The following is a 16,277-nucleotide window of genomic DNA, read 5'->3' as shown; positions in this document are numbered from 1 at the left end:
TCAGCGTTAAATGCATACTCGTTAAGTAGTAGATATGCTGCGTGGCAGTAGAAAATGATCTTGGGTGCACTAAAGAATAAATGCAACGAGTGTTGCGAAACCTGCAGTTTTCATAATGAGGAGATGAGCCCTTAAAAGAAAGTTTGAAAGAGTATTTTTAGGTTCACTAGTGAAAGTAAACCTTGAGATATAAAGAGTCCATTCATAAAGCAGTTGTTCACTGGACTTAACAAAAGGAGTGACCATTAATTGTAAATATTAGCTCGTAAGTGATCTTTTGTAAATAGTATAATATAAGTCTTTCTGTACCAATGGAGGATACCTGCAAAATTGGTTGTTTTGTAAATGAACTCTATTGGCGAAGGAACTAAGCACGAATGCTGCGTGAAGATGCACACTAAAGTGCGACGTGCATAATAAAAATAACTGTTCACCATATATTAGTGGTAGTGTTGTACTGCAAGTGTAAAAAGAAGTCAAGGCTACGACAACAGGTGCAACGAAAAGTTCAGTGTTGTTCTAAGTGCAGCGACAGCTAAAACATACGTCGTCACTTACCTGTGAGCCTCATGGGAGGCAGTTGACAGAGAAGTATGGAGGCAGCTTGAGTGTCCGGCTCCTCCGATGGAAAACGCGCGCGAGGTGTTTGTATCGTTACAGCCTGAGCGCGAACGGATACTGAGTATTGGAGCTCACGCAACACTGTGCAGCCGCTGTGAGTGGCTGAAGTGTGGGTGACGAAACAATCCAAACTTTAAACTGCTAACCGCCATGACTTCCATCGTACATACTGGAGGAAAGACATTTGTACACTTGTGTGACTACATCTTCATACGTAAATTAAGCAATTTTCTTGAGTTGAAGTTAAGATGAGTAAGAAGTAGATTGTTAGATTACTCAGACCTTAAAGCCATTAATACCGGCACTGCTGAACACTGCTAAAATGAATTATAATCCTGTCTCTTGATGGACAAAGAAAATGAATGTGCACTATGGGAAGACCTTAAACTCCAGACCAGTCCCGATCCTTAACAAATGTATCCAATAGGTTGTAAATTATATTAATAATTTTCTACTTCTTCTGTTTCATATTGTAAATAAAACCCCGGGAAGCCACTTGAATTCCTGGCACCACAGTGGAACGCCGTAGACAGCTAACACAGAAAGTGAAAGCATCACGAAGTGTAGTGCTACGTTATTAAACTGTAATTGAACCACAATGAGTCAACGGATGCTCGAACATTGTCCACTCTAGTTTAGTGAAAATAAGCACTCACTGTACTCATGTATCAGTTGTTAAGCTCAAGAGAAAGTAATTTCTGAATTCTATCCCCTGAAGAGCGAAATGAACGTTCACTTATTGTTATAAGCAAATATGGACGAAGCTTAAATATGCACATAAATGTTAATCTTGGTATTATGGAATGAAGTGACTGATGAACAAAGAATGAAAAACTTTATTTTGAAAAATGATAAATATCTGATATATGTTTATAAATGTAATTTCAATTTATGTACATAGTACGCCAGTACCATTATGTAAATGTCACACCAAAAATCACGAATATCTCATGAGGACATGAGGATCGAGGTAATCCTTCGGCATTCCCTCTCTCCTCATGGGAAGCAATGTGATATTCGCTATTTTTGACTTCATTAAAACAGCAAATACGAGTAGTTAATACTTTCAGCCATAAGGCAAATACTTGTTTGTAAATAATGATTAATGTATAATGAGGAGTCGCATGGCGACTGTGGAATTTTCTAAATAATGTAATTCGTCGTCTTTGGGCGGCAAACAGAAAAATACGGATAGATATGCGATCCTTCACTATTTTGTTCGCTGGAGAACAGATGAAAATTTGAGCGCTAAAAAGACTTGTACTGTTTTTCTCAAGTAAGACGGACACAGATCTTTGGCAGTCTGATCTAATTTTTTACTAAATGTATAAAAACGTGTTCTGTCTAAGTTTGAGTGAAGTGTAAAGAACTGTTATAACTTACCGTGACGACGCACGAGCGACTCAAAGAAGACAATGGCCATATAAAAGAGCGCTCAATGGACGTGATACGGACATAAAAATCTACCGTCATTGTAGTACTAAGCTTAAGGTACGATATATGTTTTAGTTTATAATGAATATTTGTTCTGGGAATACTGAATCATTTAGCAGTGCTCATTCCTATCATCTCCTCAGTATTATTTTCATTTTAATTACGCATTTTGCTAAGATTACAGACACGGAGATCAGCAGTCCAATGTGTGTGTTACATTGATAAAAAGAAAACTGTTTTATCGTCATCTTGCATCAGCTTTAATATTGAATTTCCCTTTTGTGTGATCTTACAGTTGTATTTGCGCCCTAAAGAAGTTTCTGGTCCCTTAGGAAATTGTTTTGTCATAACAATAACTTTACAACCGGGTATGATCGTACCTACGATCATGAAGTAATTAGAAAGACGATAACGCAATTTCTTAATCAATAGCACGCTAGTTGTGACTGCCTCAAGCCACGCGAAGCTGCAAGTAAAAACTATTCACATCTCATAATGCAATATTTTATGACAATGGTCAATCCATGATTCTTACGCCAATTGTGATTGATAAAACTGTAAGGTAAATCTCAATTTCCAACTTTCCATTGAATAACAACATCACTTTTATTTTGGAACATCACTCAGTGCAAGTGAATACTGGACAACATTGATACACACAATCTACATAATCTAGGCAAGTATCGTAAAACTTCTGTGTGTAAAAAACACTGTAATTCGTAGCTAATCTGTGTTGTCATCTATTTTTCCATAGCTTTTGTCCAACCCTAGTCGGTCCAGCGACGAATTAGTTTAGAGCTGCGTGTTATGAGGCCAACTGTAAACAACACATATTATGATGGCATGTGATTCTTTTCCTGCCACGTTCGTACGATTGACACCAAATATTTGGTGATTACAACATGCAACAAATTATGCTCTGTATGAGGAGAAAAACAGAGATAACTCCTCTCTGTATGAAGTGTAGTAGAACTGATCTAGAATACTACATCTTCTGCATACTCTTTGAACATATTCCGAACGCAAACGTGTTGATGCATCTCGAACAAAATGGTTTTTCCCATGTCACCCAGCAAGGAATCCGAAAACAATAGACATCAGAGACTCGACTATTGATTTTTTCGCATAAGCTTATGAAAGTCATGAATCAAAACTACACTCCTGAAAATTGAAATAAGAACACCGTGAATTCATTGTCCCAGGAAGGGGAAACTTTATTGACACGCCTCGGTCGTATGCAGTCCTGATTGTGGCGCTCACCTGCACGGCGCCAAACACGCATACGACCATCATTGGCACCAAGGCAGAAGCGACTCTCATCGCTGAAGACGACACGTCTCCATTCGTCCCTCCATTCACGCCTGTCGCGACACCACTGGAGGCGGGCTGCACGATGTTGGGGCGTGAGCGGAAGACGGCCTAACGGTGTGCGGGACCGTAGCCCAGCTTCATGGAGACGGTTGCGAATGGTCCTCGCCGATACCCCAGGAGCAACAGTGTCCCTAATTTGCTGGGAAGTGGCGGTGCGGTCCCCTACGGCACTGCGTAGGATCCTACGGTCTTGGCGTGCATCCGTGCGTCGCTGCGGTCCGGTCCCAGGTCGACGGGCACGTGCACCTTCCGCCGACCACTGGCGACAACATCGATGTACTGTGGAGACCTTACGCCCCACGTGTTGAGCAATTCGGCGGTACGTCCACCCGGCCTCCCGAATGCCCACCTTACGTCCTCGCTCAAAGTCCGTCAACTGCACATACGGTTCACGTCCACGCTGTCGCGGCATGCTACCAGTGTTAAAGACTGCGATGGAGCTCTGTATGCCACGGCAAACTGGCTGACACTGACGGCGGCGGTGCACAAATGCTGCGCAGCTAGCGCCATTCGACGGCCAACACCGCGGTTCCTGGTGTGTCCGCTGTGCCGTGCGAGTGAACATTGCTTGTACAGCCCTCTCGCAGTGTCCGGAGCAAGTATGGTGGGTCTGACACACCGGTGTCAATGTGTTCTTTTTTCCATATCCAGGAGTGTATTAGGTAGGTAGCATTCCTCTATTTCTGAGAGGCATTTGACTCAGTTCCACTGCAACAATTGCTTATGAAAGTAGGATCATATACTGTATGAAATGAAATTTTAGTATTTTTAGTTAGCGTGGACACTGGCAGCTGAGAGAATGGATGGAAAGTCATCGACCAAGGCAGCAACAACTTCAGGCGTGCCCAAAAAGTGTTGTGACGATTTTTGTTCAAGTTGTACAAGCGTCTTTCCATAACTCATGGCAACTACGATACATCGAATGAACATGCAGCATCACCGTAAACGCAGTAAATATGTCCGAAAGCAGCTGCAAACAGTGCCGAAATCATTTGACAGGTTCCGACGATGGCTCGATACCGGCGCCTGTAACATTCTGTATGAGCCTGGTCGTGGTACAAGATGGATGTAAGCCAAGTGTAACAACGAGCATACGTGAAAATTGTCTTTCTTGCTGTGCTACTCAGAGTCATAAGGAACAAGGAGCAGCTGTGGGTGATAGGACGTCACCCACGAAGGTAATGCAATTTCTGGTGTGGCTAGTGGATGCACAAGAATCAAATGTCTGTTTGTCAGAAGTATTAATTGAAGGAAATCGCTGTTCTCGCATAACAAATAAGATTCGTGGTTAGTGTTCATTGGATCCGTTTGTTCTCATTGTATTACAAAGTATGCAAGTGGTTGAAATGTCTGTAATTTTCGCAATGAGAGCACTTCGTTTTTGTTAGATCTCTTATGAGGCACAGTTTCTTTTTGTCAAAAATCAGAGTTTAATTTTTCGAGAAGGTTTTTTCTTTTGGAAGTAAAATCCTGCTCCATCATTTTTAGTAAAGCTTTGAATATTTTCTCATATGTGCATTGCACCATACGTCACATGCACCCACGGATTGTTTCTGACAAGCATAAAGAAATTCTGAAGTGAGTACATCATTTTTCTGTAACTGCTGTATTTGTTGTTTTATATTTGCTTCCGAGAATTCAGTACCTCACACAGACACTGAAAAGCCAAAGAAACATCGCCCTGGCTGTGAATAAACCACGTCTCCCCAATATCCTTTCTTCCAGTAGGGCTAATTCTGCAAGGTACGCAGAAGACTTTGTACGAGGTAGTGGCAGAATTGAAGCTGTGAGGACGGGTCGTGAATTGTGCTTGGGTAGCTCAGATGGTAGAGCACTTGCCCGGAAAGGCAACGATCCCGAGTTCGAGTCTCGGTCCGGCACACAATCTGCCAGGAATTTCGATGCTCCAAAATGTTCATATATGGGGAGTTTTGTATCCAGCCGAAAGTCTTAAACTCAGAAAAGAGTTTCTGGAGCCCCTCTTTTGCAATTCTGGCCGTGTGGGGTGTCGGAATGTGCTGTTGGAATTGCCCAAGTCCGTCGGAATGCACAATGGACATGAATGGAAGCAGGTGATGAGACAGGGTGGTTACGTACTTGTCACCTGTCACACCTGTCAGAGTCATATGTAGACGTATCACGGGTCCCATATCACTCCAACTATACACGCCCCACACTACTACAGAGGCTCCACCAGCTTGAACAGTCCCCTACTGACATGCTGGGTCCATCAATTCATAAGATTGTCCCCATACCCGTACACATCAATCCGCTAGTACAATTTGAAACGAGACTAGTTCGACCAGGAAACATGTTTCCAGTCGACAACAGCCCAATGTCGGTGTTGACGGGCCCAGACGAAGCGTAAAGCTTTGTGTCTTGCAGTCATGAAGGATACACGAGTGGACCTTCGGCTCCGAAAGCCCATATAGCTGATGTTTCCTTGAATTGTTTGCATGTTGAAAAGCCCATATCGATGATGTTTCGTTGAATTATTTGCATGCTAACACTTGTTGATGGCCTAGCATTTAAATCTGCAACAATCTGCCGAATGGTTGCACTTCTGCCACATTGAACGTTTCTCCTCAGTCGTCGTTGGTCCCGTTGTTGCACAATCTTTTTCCGGCCGCAGTATGTCAGAGATTTGATGATTTCCCGGATTCCTGACATTCACGGTACACTCGTAAAGTGGTCGTGCTGGAAAATCCCCACTTCATCGCTACCTCGGAGATGCTGTGCCCCATCGTTCGTGCGCCGACTATAACGCCACGTTCAAACCCACTTAAATCTTCATAACCCGCCATTGTAACGGCAGTAACCGATCTAACAACTGCGCCAGACACTCGTTGTCTTTTATAGGCGTTGCCGGCCGCAGGACCTTATTGTGCCTGATCATATATCTCTATATCTGAAAACGCATGCCTATACCAGTTTGTTTGGGGGCTTCAGAGTTAAGAAGTATGCTGAGCATGAGGTAAGTTACTATTATTTCTTGTGAACTAACAGTAAGTCGTCAACAACTTTCAGGTTTTGAACTAAATACTCAGATTAATTTACTGTGAACGGTTTGGGCAGTCTCAAACAGTTATTTTTCTTCCGCGTAAAACAGTACATTGATTTTTTATATACTTCAAATCGGACATTGCACTTCACGCCACTCAGCTTCAAAATGCACTCCAGTATTGAGTTTCTGTTATACAGTTTTCACTGAGTACAAATTTAGTTACTTTTAGCCATTTAATTATATTAGTTTCTTTTTTCTCAAAGTCTACATTTCACGAAGTTTAAAGTTTCGTTTCAGGACATCGTTCATATGAGCTACACAGGTCCAACAAACAGTCAATGTTACTCAGTAGCTGGATACGATATCTGATGCACACATTATACGCCGAGAAAGTTATGAGAAAAAGAATATTCAGTATTTTCATTTATAGTTACAGTTTTATAAAAAGCGCAAAATTTTCATATATATTACGCTTAGCATTTCTGACCAAGATGTACAGTAGCAGCTTCCTCTTTAAATATTTCCGCCTAATGTTTAACTGAAAGGTTCGTTATTCTACTTGAGTCATTATTCTAGCAACCCACTCTATGTCGAGGATGAACATTACGAAAAAGATACCCTACGGCCTCTTTCGTGGCTCAGTTCCACCAGCTTAAAATGTGGGCCACAACCTTTGTCTGATCAGAGTTTTGCGCTTATTCATGAGGCTGTCTTCGTCACTAGCAGATGCTTCTAGATTCCTGCAGTTTATGTGTCGCTGCTGTTCGGTGCAGTGTTGGGAAGCAGTCCAAATGGACTGCCCCACGTAGCTACTGCCAAATTTACATGCAATACTGTCAGTGCCGCTAAAAGGTTGTATTAATAGTAAATATGTGCCAGAACCGAACAGTTTTGTTTGATGTTGCTCTACAGAACCGAAGAGACGCCGTGTGTTGATATTGCAGTGTAGCTTTGCGAGACTTGGATTTGCATACTCGCTAGAGAGTTGACTTTTTTCATCTACCCGACAGCCATTTTTTACTGTATAGTGGATACAGAGGTTGGATGATCTGTTTCAGGCTGAAACGTGTTTCATCGATAGGCGTTGCGAATGACATCGTTGGCGCCAGTGGATACTTTGGCGGCAATGGACACTCCCTTATTAGTTTGATAACGTTACTTTTTCGACAGTGAGCTGCTTTCCTGAAAAACGCAGTATTGGCTATTCGCTAAAGATCGAAGATACATCTATTATTAACGCGACAGGTGAACGTAAAATTGTTTATACACTTATTATAGAGAGTCTGGCAGTAAAACAGGTGTTCATCCCCACGAATGAATAAATATAGAATCTGTTGATGTGCAGGTGCTGTCAGATTTATTACCTAAAATGAATCTAAATTTGTCTTTACGACATAAGAGCTTTGAATCCGAATTCGTTCAGTAAAGTTTACACGTTTCACAATCGTAATATGTACTACAACTGAAAACGAAACAAAATAACATGAACTGTTAGAAAGTCCTACCAAAATGTCTGCCTGTTAGGAAATTTGGTAGGAGTTCTACATCACGATTGGCTGCAAATGTTCGCATGGGACTGTATGAATATTGAGCAGAGACACTAATGTAGTTGTATTTAAAGATACAGTAGTAAGTAAAAGACAGTGTCCTCTTCTTCACGCGGGAAGTACACTGTGCCACTGACACACTTGAGACTTGAGACCCAAAGCAGCTGATTACACAGCGTGTTTTTGGAAGCCACGTCTATATGTCTTCCGACTCGTGGCGACAGTAAATATTAAGCGAGACCTCAGGCGGGCCACCGAGTAAGCTCTGCCGACGCAGGAATTTGCCATAGTGATTTAATACTGGGCCGTCTAGTGTGAGTTATTGCCTGGCCACAACTGCGTCCAAAGTTTACTCAGGCCACGGGGTAGTCTGACGGCGACCGCAATGAGCTTAGGAGATCAAACAAGACAAGTCAAGGCCCAACGGCCAAAGGTCCTGGCTGTGGATATTCTGCTGGCAGGAAAAGTTACTCCAGGCTCGCTCTGGCATGGTCTCTTTAACGAGGGTGGACGTAATTCTTTGTCCATCTGAGATACCGTGGACATTCTTAAAGAGCTTAGGTGAAGAAAGTAATAATAACGTGGTCAAAACAATACGAATTTGTAAAATACGGTTCGTTGCAAGGCGTTCCGAGTAATTCTGGACACGTACATTGAGATCCTTGTTGAACAAACCAAGTCTCAAGTCTTTACCGAAATAATGATACAATTAGTTGTATTTTTAAAGAATACGAAAGAGGGTGTAATATTAACAGTTAATGTTTATTTCACTTTGTTAATAATTACGCTACTGAATTTAAGCGCGGTAGGGACTTCACAAAGTATGCTCAATGCTGAAGTGGTCCAAAAATCTGTATGACCGACCAGACAGTGTCAGACATTACGGTTCCGTACTGTATAATCGCTGACTGAAGGCACGCGACTTTACTGACGCTGAAGAGCTATCGTAATTCCTAGTACAGTATATCCAACTTTATATAAAGTTTGGCTACGACAAAACTCCGGTGATGTAGACCAAAGACACTTTTTAACACCAGCACTGCCCAATAGTGTTCACTCATGTTTTAACATAATGATAGTGAGTTTTAATTACGCCACGACTATAGATAAAATTATTTCACTGTCGTACTATGCAGAGGTAAGAGCAGTAGAAACAGAGAAAGACGAAACGTAGAAGGAAGGAAAGGTTCTCAATATGGGGATAATGTATAAACTGTCAGATGGTAGATCCTGCAACCACGTATTAATGTTTCTAGCAACAATGTTATGTAGTGAACACTTTGTTAATAATGATATGAATCTCATTATTCAGGTAATGTGCTCGCCATTACAGTGGGATGAATGTATGAAGATAGACAACGACCAGTCCTTTTATCGTTATTCCGAATAGTAGTTCCCTTCAGTAAGAACTGAAAACACTACCACAGATAGACTTCTTTAGTTACCAGGTTGTTAAAACGTGATACTTTTAATATCAATGCCCGTGTCATTTTGGACACTAATCAACTGTCATACAATTTTATTCCACAAATCATTCACCCGAAGTACTGTGAATTCTTAATGTACTGAATTCTTAATATTCTCTCCAGTTACTTTATACATGTTGACACTATCACAGGAAGAAAACGTGACACATTTACAAACACAAGTCTATGTTCTCAGTCAGTTGACAAAACCAGAACATTAATAACAATAATAACACGTTAGTATATGTGTATAACAAAACGTATTGCATACTGCCAGAATGTATTGTTTCATGACTAGGCTCACCATTTCCGTTAGTCATCTGACAACGAAGGAAAACTTCACAAAAACCTTCGCCGAACGGAGGTGATTGGAACTATTTCGTTCTATTTCTCTGACAATGGCCTCTGTTTTCAAAAATCAGCATTGCACATACACTGATCAGCCAGAACATTTTGACCACCGACCCACTATCGATATAAACCAGTCCAGGTGATAGCAACGTCACCTGGCGAGGTATGACTGCTAGTCAGACACCTGTACGGTGCATGTAGTATCAGTGAGCGTGGTGTCCGGGTGTAGAGTGGGGAAGGCGTGCGATCTATCTGAGGCAGATTGTGATGGCCCTGAGACTCGGCACAAGCGTTTTGGAAACTGCACAACTTGTCGGGAGTTCAAGGAGTGCTTTGGTAAGTTTCTTCAACTCGTGGTGAAATCATGGTGAAACCACGTGCAGATGTCGTGGGGTTGGGCGGCCAGCCCTCATTAAAGATGTCGGGCGTCGTAGGTTGGGCAGCCTGGTAAAACAGGACAGGTGGCGATCTGTGGCAGAACTAACATCATACTTTAATGCTGGGCAGAGCACAAGTGTTTCTGAACACACGGTTCACCGAACTCTCCTAACGATGGGCCTCCGCAGCCGACGACCCAGTGTCTGCCAATATTAACGCCCCGACATCGGCAACTACGACTGAAATGCGCACTTGACCGTCGTCTCTGGACATTGGTGCAGTGTCACAGCGTCACATGGTCTGAAGAATTCCGATACCTCCTTCATCATGCCGATGCGGGGGTATAAATCCGTCGTCTTTCAGGGTAACATCACCTTGCCACCTCTACTGAGGGACGCAGGCAAGCTGGCGGCGGCTGCATTATGTTCCGGGCAACCTGGATCTAGTGGAGCTCGTGCGGCGGTAAATAACATCTACACATTTCTGCTTTTCGGATAACATCTAGCAACTAGTACGTGACGTAATTGTAGCGTCGACTAGACGTACTTGTGACTTGGCCTCCACCTCTGCCTACTCAAGTATATCAAAATACTTTTACCGGAATGAATATTATGAACCTTTACTGGCGTAGCTAGCGGCGCAACAGAGGTGTGGACTGACTGAATTTTCGAACGTGAAGTTTACATATTGCGATTTGATAGTCGCTCTATGTTGTATGAGAGATTTGGAAAAACTCGGAGTTCTCCTGCGAATGACTGTAGGTTTCACGCGCACAATATGTAAAAAATAACGCTGAAAATTAGTCACGAAATTAATCCAGTGGCAGATCAGTGATACATCGAGTTGTTGCGCCTTGCCTGCTAGAAATGCTGAAAGATACAAATCATAGTACACTGACTAATGAAATAAATGTGTGAATGGTGTGCAGATATGTGCGGTGTCGTAGGAGCTTAAGGAGATTGGACCTGGAGAAACTGAAAGAACCAAAGGTTGTCGAGAGTTTCAGAGGGTGCATTAGGGAGCGAGTGACAAGAACAGGGAATGAAATACAGTTGGAGAAGAGTGGGTAGCTTTGAGAGACGAAATAGTGAACGCAGCAGAGGATCAAGTAGACACAACAACGAGGGCTTTTAGCAATCCTTTGGTAACACAAGAGATAGCGAATTTAATTGATGAAAGGAGAAAGCATAAAAATGTAGTAAATAAAGCATGCGAAAAGGAATACAAACGTCTCAAAAATGAGAACGACAGGAAGTGCGAAACGGTTAAACGGGAATGCCCAGAGGACAAATGTAAGGATGTAGGAGAATATATCACTAGGGGTAATATAGATGGCACCTATAGAAAAATTAAAGAGAGCTTTCGAGAAAAGAGAACCAAATTTATATCAAGAAATCAGATGGTAAAACAGTCCTAATCAAGGAAGGGAAAGCCGAAATGTGTATGGAGTGTAGTCATGTATGGATGTGAAACATCGACGATAGCCAGTTTAGACAGGAAGAGAGTAGAAGCTTTTAAAATGTGATGCTACAGAAGAATGCTGAAGATTAGATTAGTCGATCATATAACAGTGAGGAGGTACTGAATAGAACTGGGGAGAAAAGGAATTTGTGGCACAACTTGATTAGAAGAACGGATCCTTTGGTAGGACACGTTCTGAGGCCTCAAGGGATCACCAATTTAGTACTGGAGGGAAACGTGGTGGGTAAAACTCGTAGAAGTAGACAGAGAGATCAATACACTAAGCAGATTCAGAAGGATATAGGCTGCACTAGTTAGTCGGAGATGAAGAGGCTCGCACAAGATAGAATAGCATTAAACCAGTCTTTGGACTGAAGACCACAACAACAACAACAACATTGTGTTTAGTAGTACAAGTTTATATGCCAACTAGCTCTGCAGATAATGAAGAAATTGATAACATGTATGATGAGATAAAAGAAATTATTCAGGAAGTGAAGGGAGAAAAAAGTTTAAAAGTCATGGGTGACTGGAATTCGAGAGTAGGAAAATGGAGAGAAGGGAACATACTAGCTGAATATGGATTGGGGCTAAGAAATGAAAGAGGAAGCCGCCTGGTAGAATTTTGCACAGAGCATAACTTAATCATAGCCAACACTTGATTCAAGAAGCATAAAAGAAGGTTCTATACATGGAAGAATCGTGGAGATACTAAAAGATATCAGATAGATTATATTGTGGTAAGACAGAGATTTAGCAAACAGGTTTTAAATTGTAAGACATTTCCAGGGGCAGATGTGGAATCTGATCACAATCTATTCGTTATGAAATGTGGATTAAAACTGAAGAAACTGCACAAAGGTGGGAATTTAAGGAGATGGGACCTTGATAAACTGACTAAACCAGAGGTTGTACAGAGTTTCAGGGAGAGCATAAGGGAACAATTGACACGAATGGGGGAAAGAAATACAGTAGATGAAGAACGGGTAGCTCTGAGGGATGAAGTAGTGACGGCAGCAGAGGTTCAAGCAGGTATAAAGATGAGGGCTAGTAGAAATCCTTGGGTAACAGAAGAAATTTTGAACTTAATTGATGAAAGGAGAAAATATAAAAACGCAGTAAATGAAGCAGGCAAAAAGGAATACAAACTTCTGAAAAATGAGATCGACAGGAAGTGCTAAATGGCTAAGCAGAGATGGCTAGAGGACAAATGTAAGGATGTAGAGGCTTATCTCACTAGGGGCAAGACAGATACTGCCTACAGGAAAATTAAAGAGACCTTTGGAGAAAAGAGAACCACTTGTATGAATATCAAAAGCTCAGATGGAAACTCAGTTCTAGGCAAAGAAGGGAAACAGAAAGGTGGAAGGAGTATATACAGGGTCTGAACAAGGGCGATGTACTTGAGGACAACATTATGAAAATGGAAGAGGATGTAGATGAAGATGAAATGGGACATACGATACTGCGTGAAGAGTTTGACAGAGTACTGAAAGACCTGAGACGAAACAAGGCCCCGGGAGTAGACAACATTCCATTAGAACTACTGACGGCCTTGGGAGAGCCAGTCCTGACAAAACTCTACCATCTGGTGAGCAAGATGTATGAGACAGGCGAAATACCCCCAGACTTCAAGAAGAATATAAGAACTCCAATCCCAAAGAAAGCAGGTATTGACAGATGTGAAAATTACCGAACTATAAGTTTAATAAATCACAGCCGCAAAACACTATGGCGAATTCTTTACAGATGAATGGAAAAACTCGCAAAAGCCGACCCCGGGGAAGATCAGTTTGGAGGGACATGAAAGGGAAGCAGTGGTTGGGAAGGGAGCGAGACAGGGTTGTAGCCTCTCCCCAATGTTATTCAATCTGTAGATTGAGTAAGCAGCAAAGGAAACAAAAGAAAAAGTCGGAGTAGGTATTAAAATCCATGGAGAAGAAATAAAAACTTTGAGGTTCGCCGATGACATTGTAATTCTGTCAGAGACGGCAAAGGACTTGGAAGAGCAGTTGAACGGAATGGACAGTGTCTTGAAAGGAGGATATAAGATGATCGTCAACAAAAGCAAAACGATGGTAATGGAATGTAGTCGAATTAAATCGAGTGATGCTGAGGCAATTAGGTTAGGAAATGAGACACTTAAAGTAGTAAAGGAGTTTTGCTATTTGGGGAGCAAAATAACTGATGATGGTCGAAGTACGAGGTGCATTGTAGTTCTAAGGCCTCCGATTTTTTTTTTCTCCGGACTGGAAAGAGATAGAAACATGCGCATTGTTTTGAAATGAGGCCACGTTCATTGTCAATACGTCCCAGAGATGGCAGCACCGTACGACAGATGGAATTTTACCGCCAGCGGCGAGAATGAGAACTGTTTTAAATACTTAAAATGACGACGTTTTCCTTACTTGAACAGCGTGCAATTATTCGTTTTCTGAATTTTCGTGGTGTGAAACCAATTGAAATTCATCGACAGTTGAAGGAGACATGTGGTGATGGAGTTATGGATGTGTCGAAAGTGCGTTCGTGGGTGCGACACTTTAATGAAGGCAGAACATCGTGTGACAACAAACCGAAACAACCTCGGGCTCGCAGAAGCCGGTCTGACGTCATGATCGAGAAAGTGGAGAGAATTGTTTTGGGGGATCGCCGAATGATTGCTGAACAGATCGCCTCCAGAGTTGGCATTTCTGTGGGTTCTGTGCACACAATCCTGCATACCGACCTGAAAATGCGAAAAGTATCATCCAGGTGGGTGCCGCGAATGCTGACGGACGACCACATGGCTGCCTGTGTGGCATGTTGCCAAGCAATGTTCACGCGCAACGACAGCATGAATGGGACTTTCTTTTCGTCGGTTGTGACAATGGATGAGACGTGGATGCCATTTTTCAATCCAGAAACAAAGCGCCAGTCAGCTCAGTGGAAGCACACAGATTCACCGTCACCAAAAAAATTTCGGTTAATCGCCAGTGCCGAAAAAATGATGGTGGCTATGTTCTGGAACAGCGAGGTCGTAATCCTTACCCATTGTGTTCCAAAGGGCACTACGGTAAGAGGTGCATCCAACGAAAATGTTTTGAAGAACAAATTCCTTCCTGCACTGCAACAAAAACGTTCGGGAAGGGCTGCGCGTGTGCTGTTTCACCAAGACAACGCACCCGCACATCGAGCTAACGTTACGCAACATTTTCTTCGTGATAACAACTTTGAAGTGATTCCTTATGCTCCCTACTCACCTGACCTGGCTCCTAGTGACTTTTGGCTTTTTCCAACAATGAAAGATGTGGTGTCACCGCCAAACACCACACTTGCTAGGTGGTAGCCTTTAAATCGGCCGCGGTCCGTTCGTATATGTCGGACCCGCGTGTCGCCACTATCAGTGATTGCAGACCGAGCGCCGCCACACGGCAGGTCTAGAGAGACTTCCTAGCACTCGATCCCAGTTGTACAGCCGACTTTGCTGGCGATGGTTCACTGACGGATTACGCTTTCATTTGCCGAGACGATAGTTAGCGTAGCCTTCAGCTACGTCATTTGCTACGTCCTAGCAAGGCGCCATTACCAGTTACTATTGATGCTGTAAAACATGTACCGTGAAGAGCGATGTTCACCAATTATGAATTAAAGTTAAGTATTCCAGTAGTTACGTACGTTCTTTGCTACTATAAATTCCTTGTCCTGTTCCAGACCTCACGCCAGCCTGCGTGAGCTTAGACGCGTGCCTTTCGGCTTCCTCATAGTGGCTTGGCTGTCTTGCCAAGCCACAACAAAAGACACTCTCCATGGCCGCACATTCACCAGCCGTGCTGCTATTGCCTCAGCGATTTTCCAGTGGTCAAAACTGGCTCCTAAAGAAGCCTTCGCCGCTGCCATGGAATCATGGCGTCAGCGGTGTAAAAAATGTGTACGCCTGCAGGGCGATTACATCGAGAAGTAACGCCAGTTTCATCGATTTCGGGTGAGTAGTTAATTAGAAAAAAAATCGGAGGCCTTAGAACTTGAATGCACCTCGTAGAGAGGACATAAAATGTAGACTGGCAATGGCAAGGATAGCGTTTCTGAAGAAGAGAAATTTGTTAACATCGAGTATAGATTTAAGCGTCAGGAAGTCGTTTTTGAAAGTATTTGTATGGAGTGTAGCCATCTATCAAAGTGAAACATGGACGATAAATAGTATGGACAAGAAGAGAATAGAAGCGTTCAAAATGTGGTGCTACAGAAGAATACTGAAGATTAGATGGGTAGATCACATAACTAATGAGGAGGTGTTGAATAGAATTGGGGATAAGAAGAGTTTGAGGCACAACTTGACAAGAAGAAGAGACCAGTTGGTAGGACATGTTATGAGGCATCAAGGGATGACAAATTTAGCATTGGAGGGCAGCGTGGAGGGTAAAAATCGTAGAGCCAGCCCAAGAGATGAATACACTAAGCAGATTCAGAAGGATGCAGGTTGCAGTAAGTACTGGGAGTTTAAGAAGCTTGCACAGGATAGAGTAGCATGAGAGCTGCATTAAACCAGTCTCAGGACTGAAGACCACAACAACAACAAATACTGATACACACAGTCATAAAATATTTTTTTTGAAATGGATATTACATACTTTAACACATGAAGATTGTGCGGTTAAGGCATAATCT

This window comes from Schistocerca americana, chromosome 2 (genome assembly GCF_021461395.2).
Source record: "Schistocerca americana isolate TAMUIC-IGC-003095 chromosome 2, iqSchAmer2.1, whole genome shotgun sequence".
Lineage (NCBI taxonomy): Eukaryota > Metazoa > Arthropoda > Insecta > Orthoptera > Acrididae > Schistocerca > Schistocerca americana.
The sequence above is the reverse complement of the archived record's forward strand: the minus strand, read 5'-3'. Positions refer to the sequence as shown.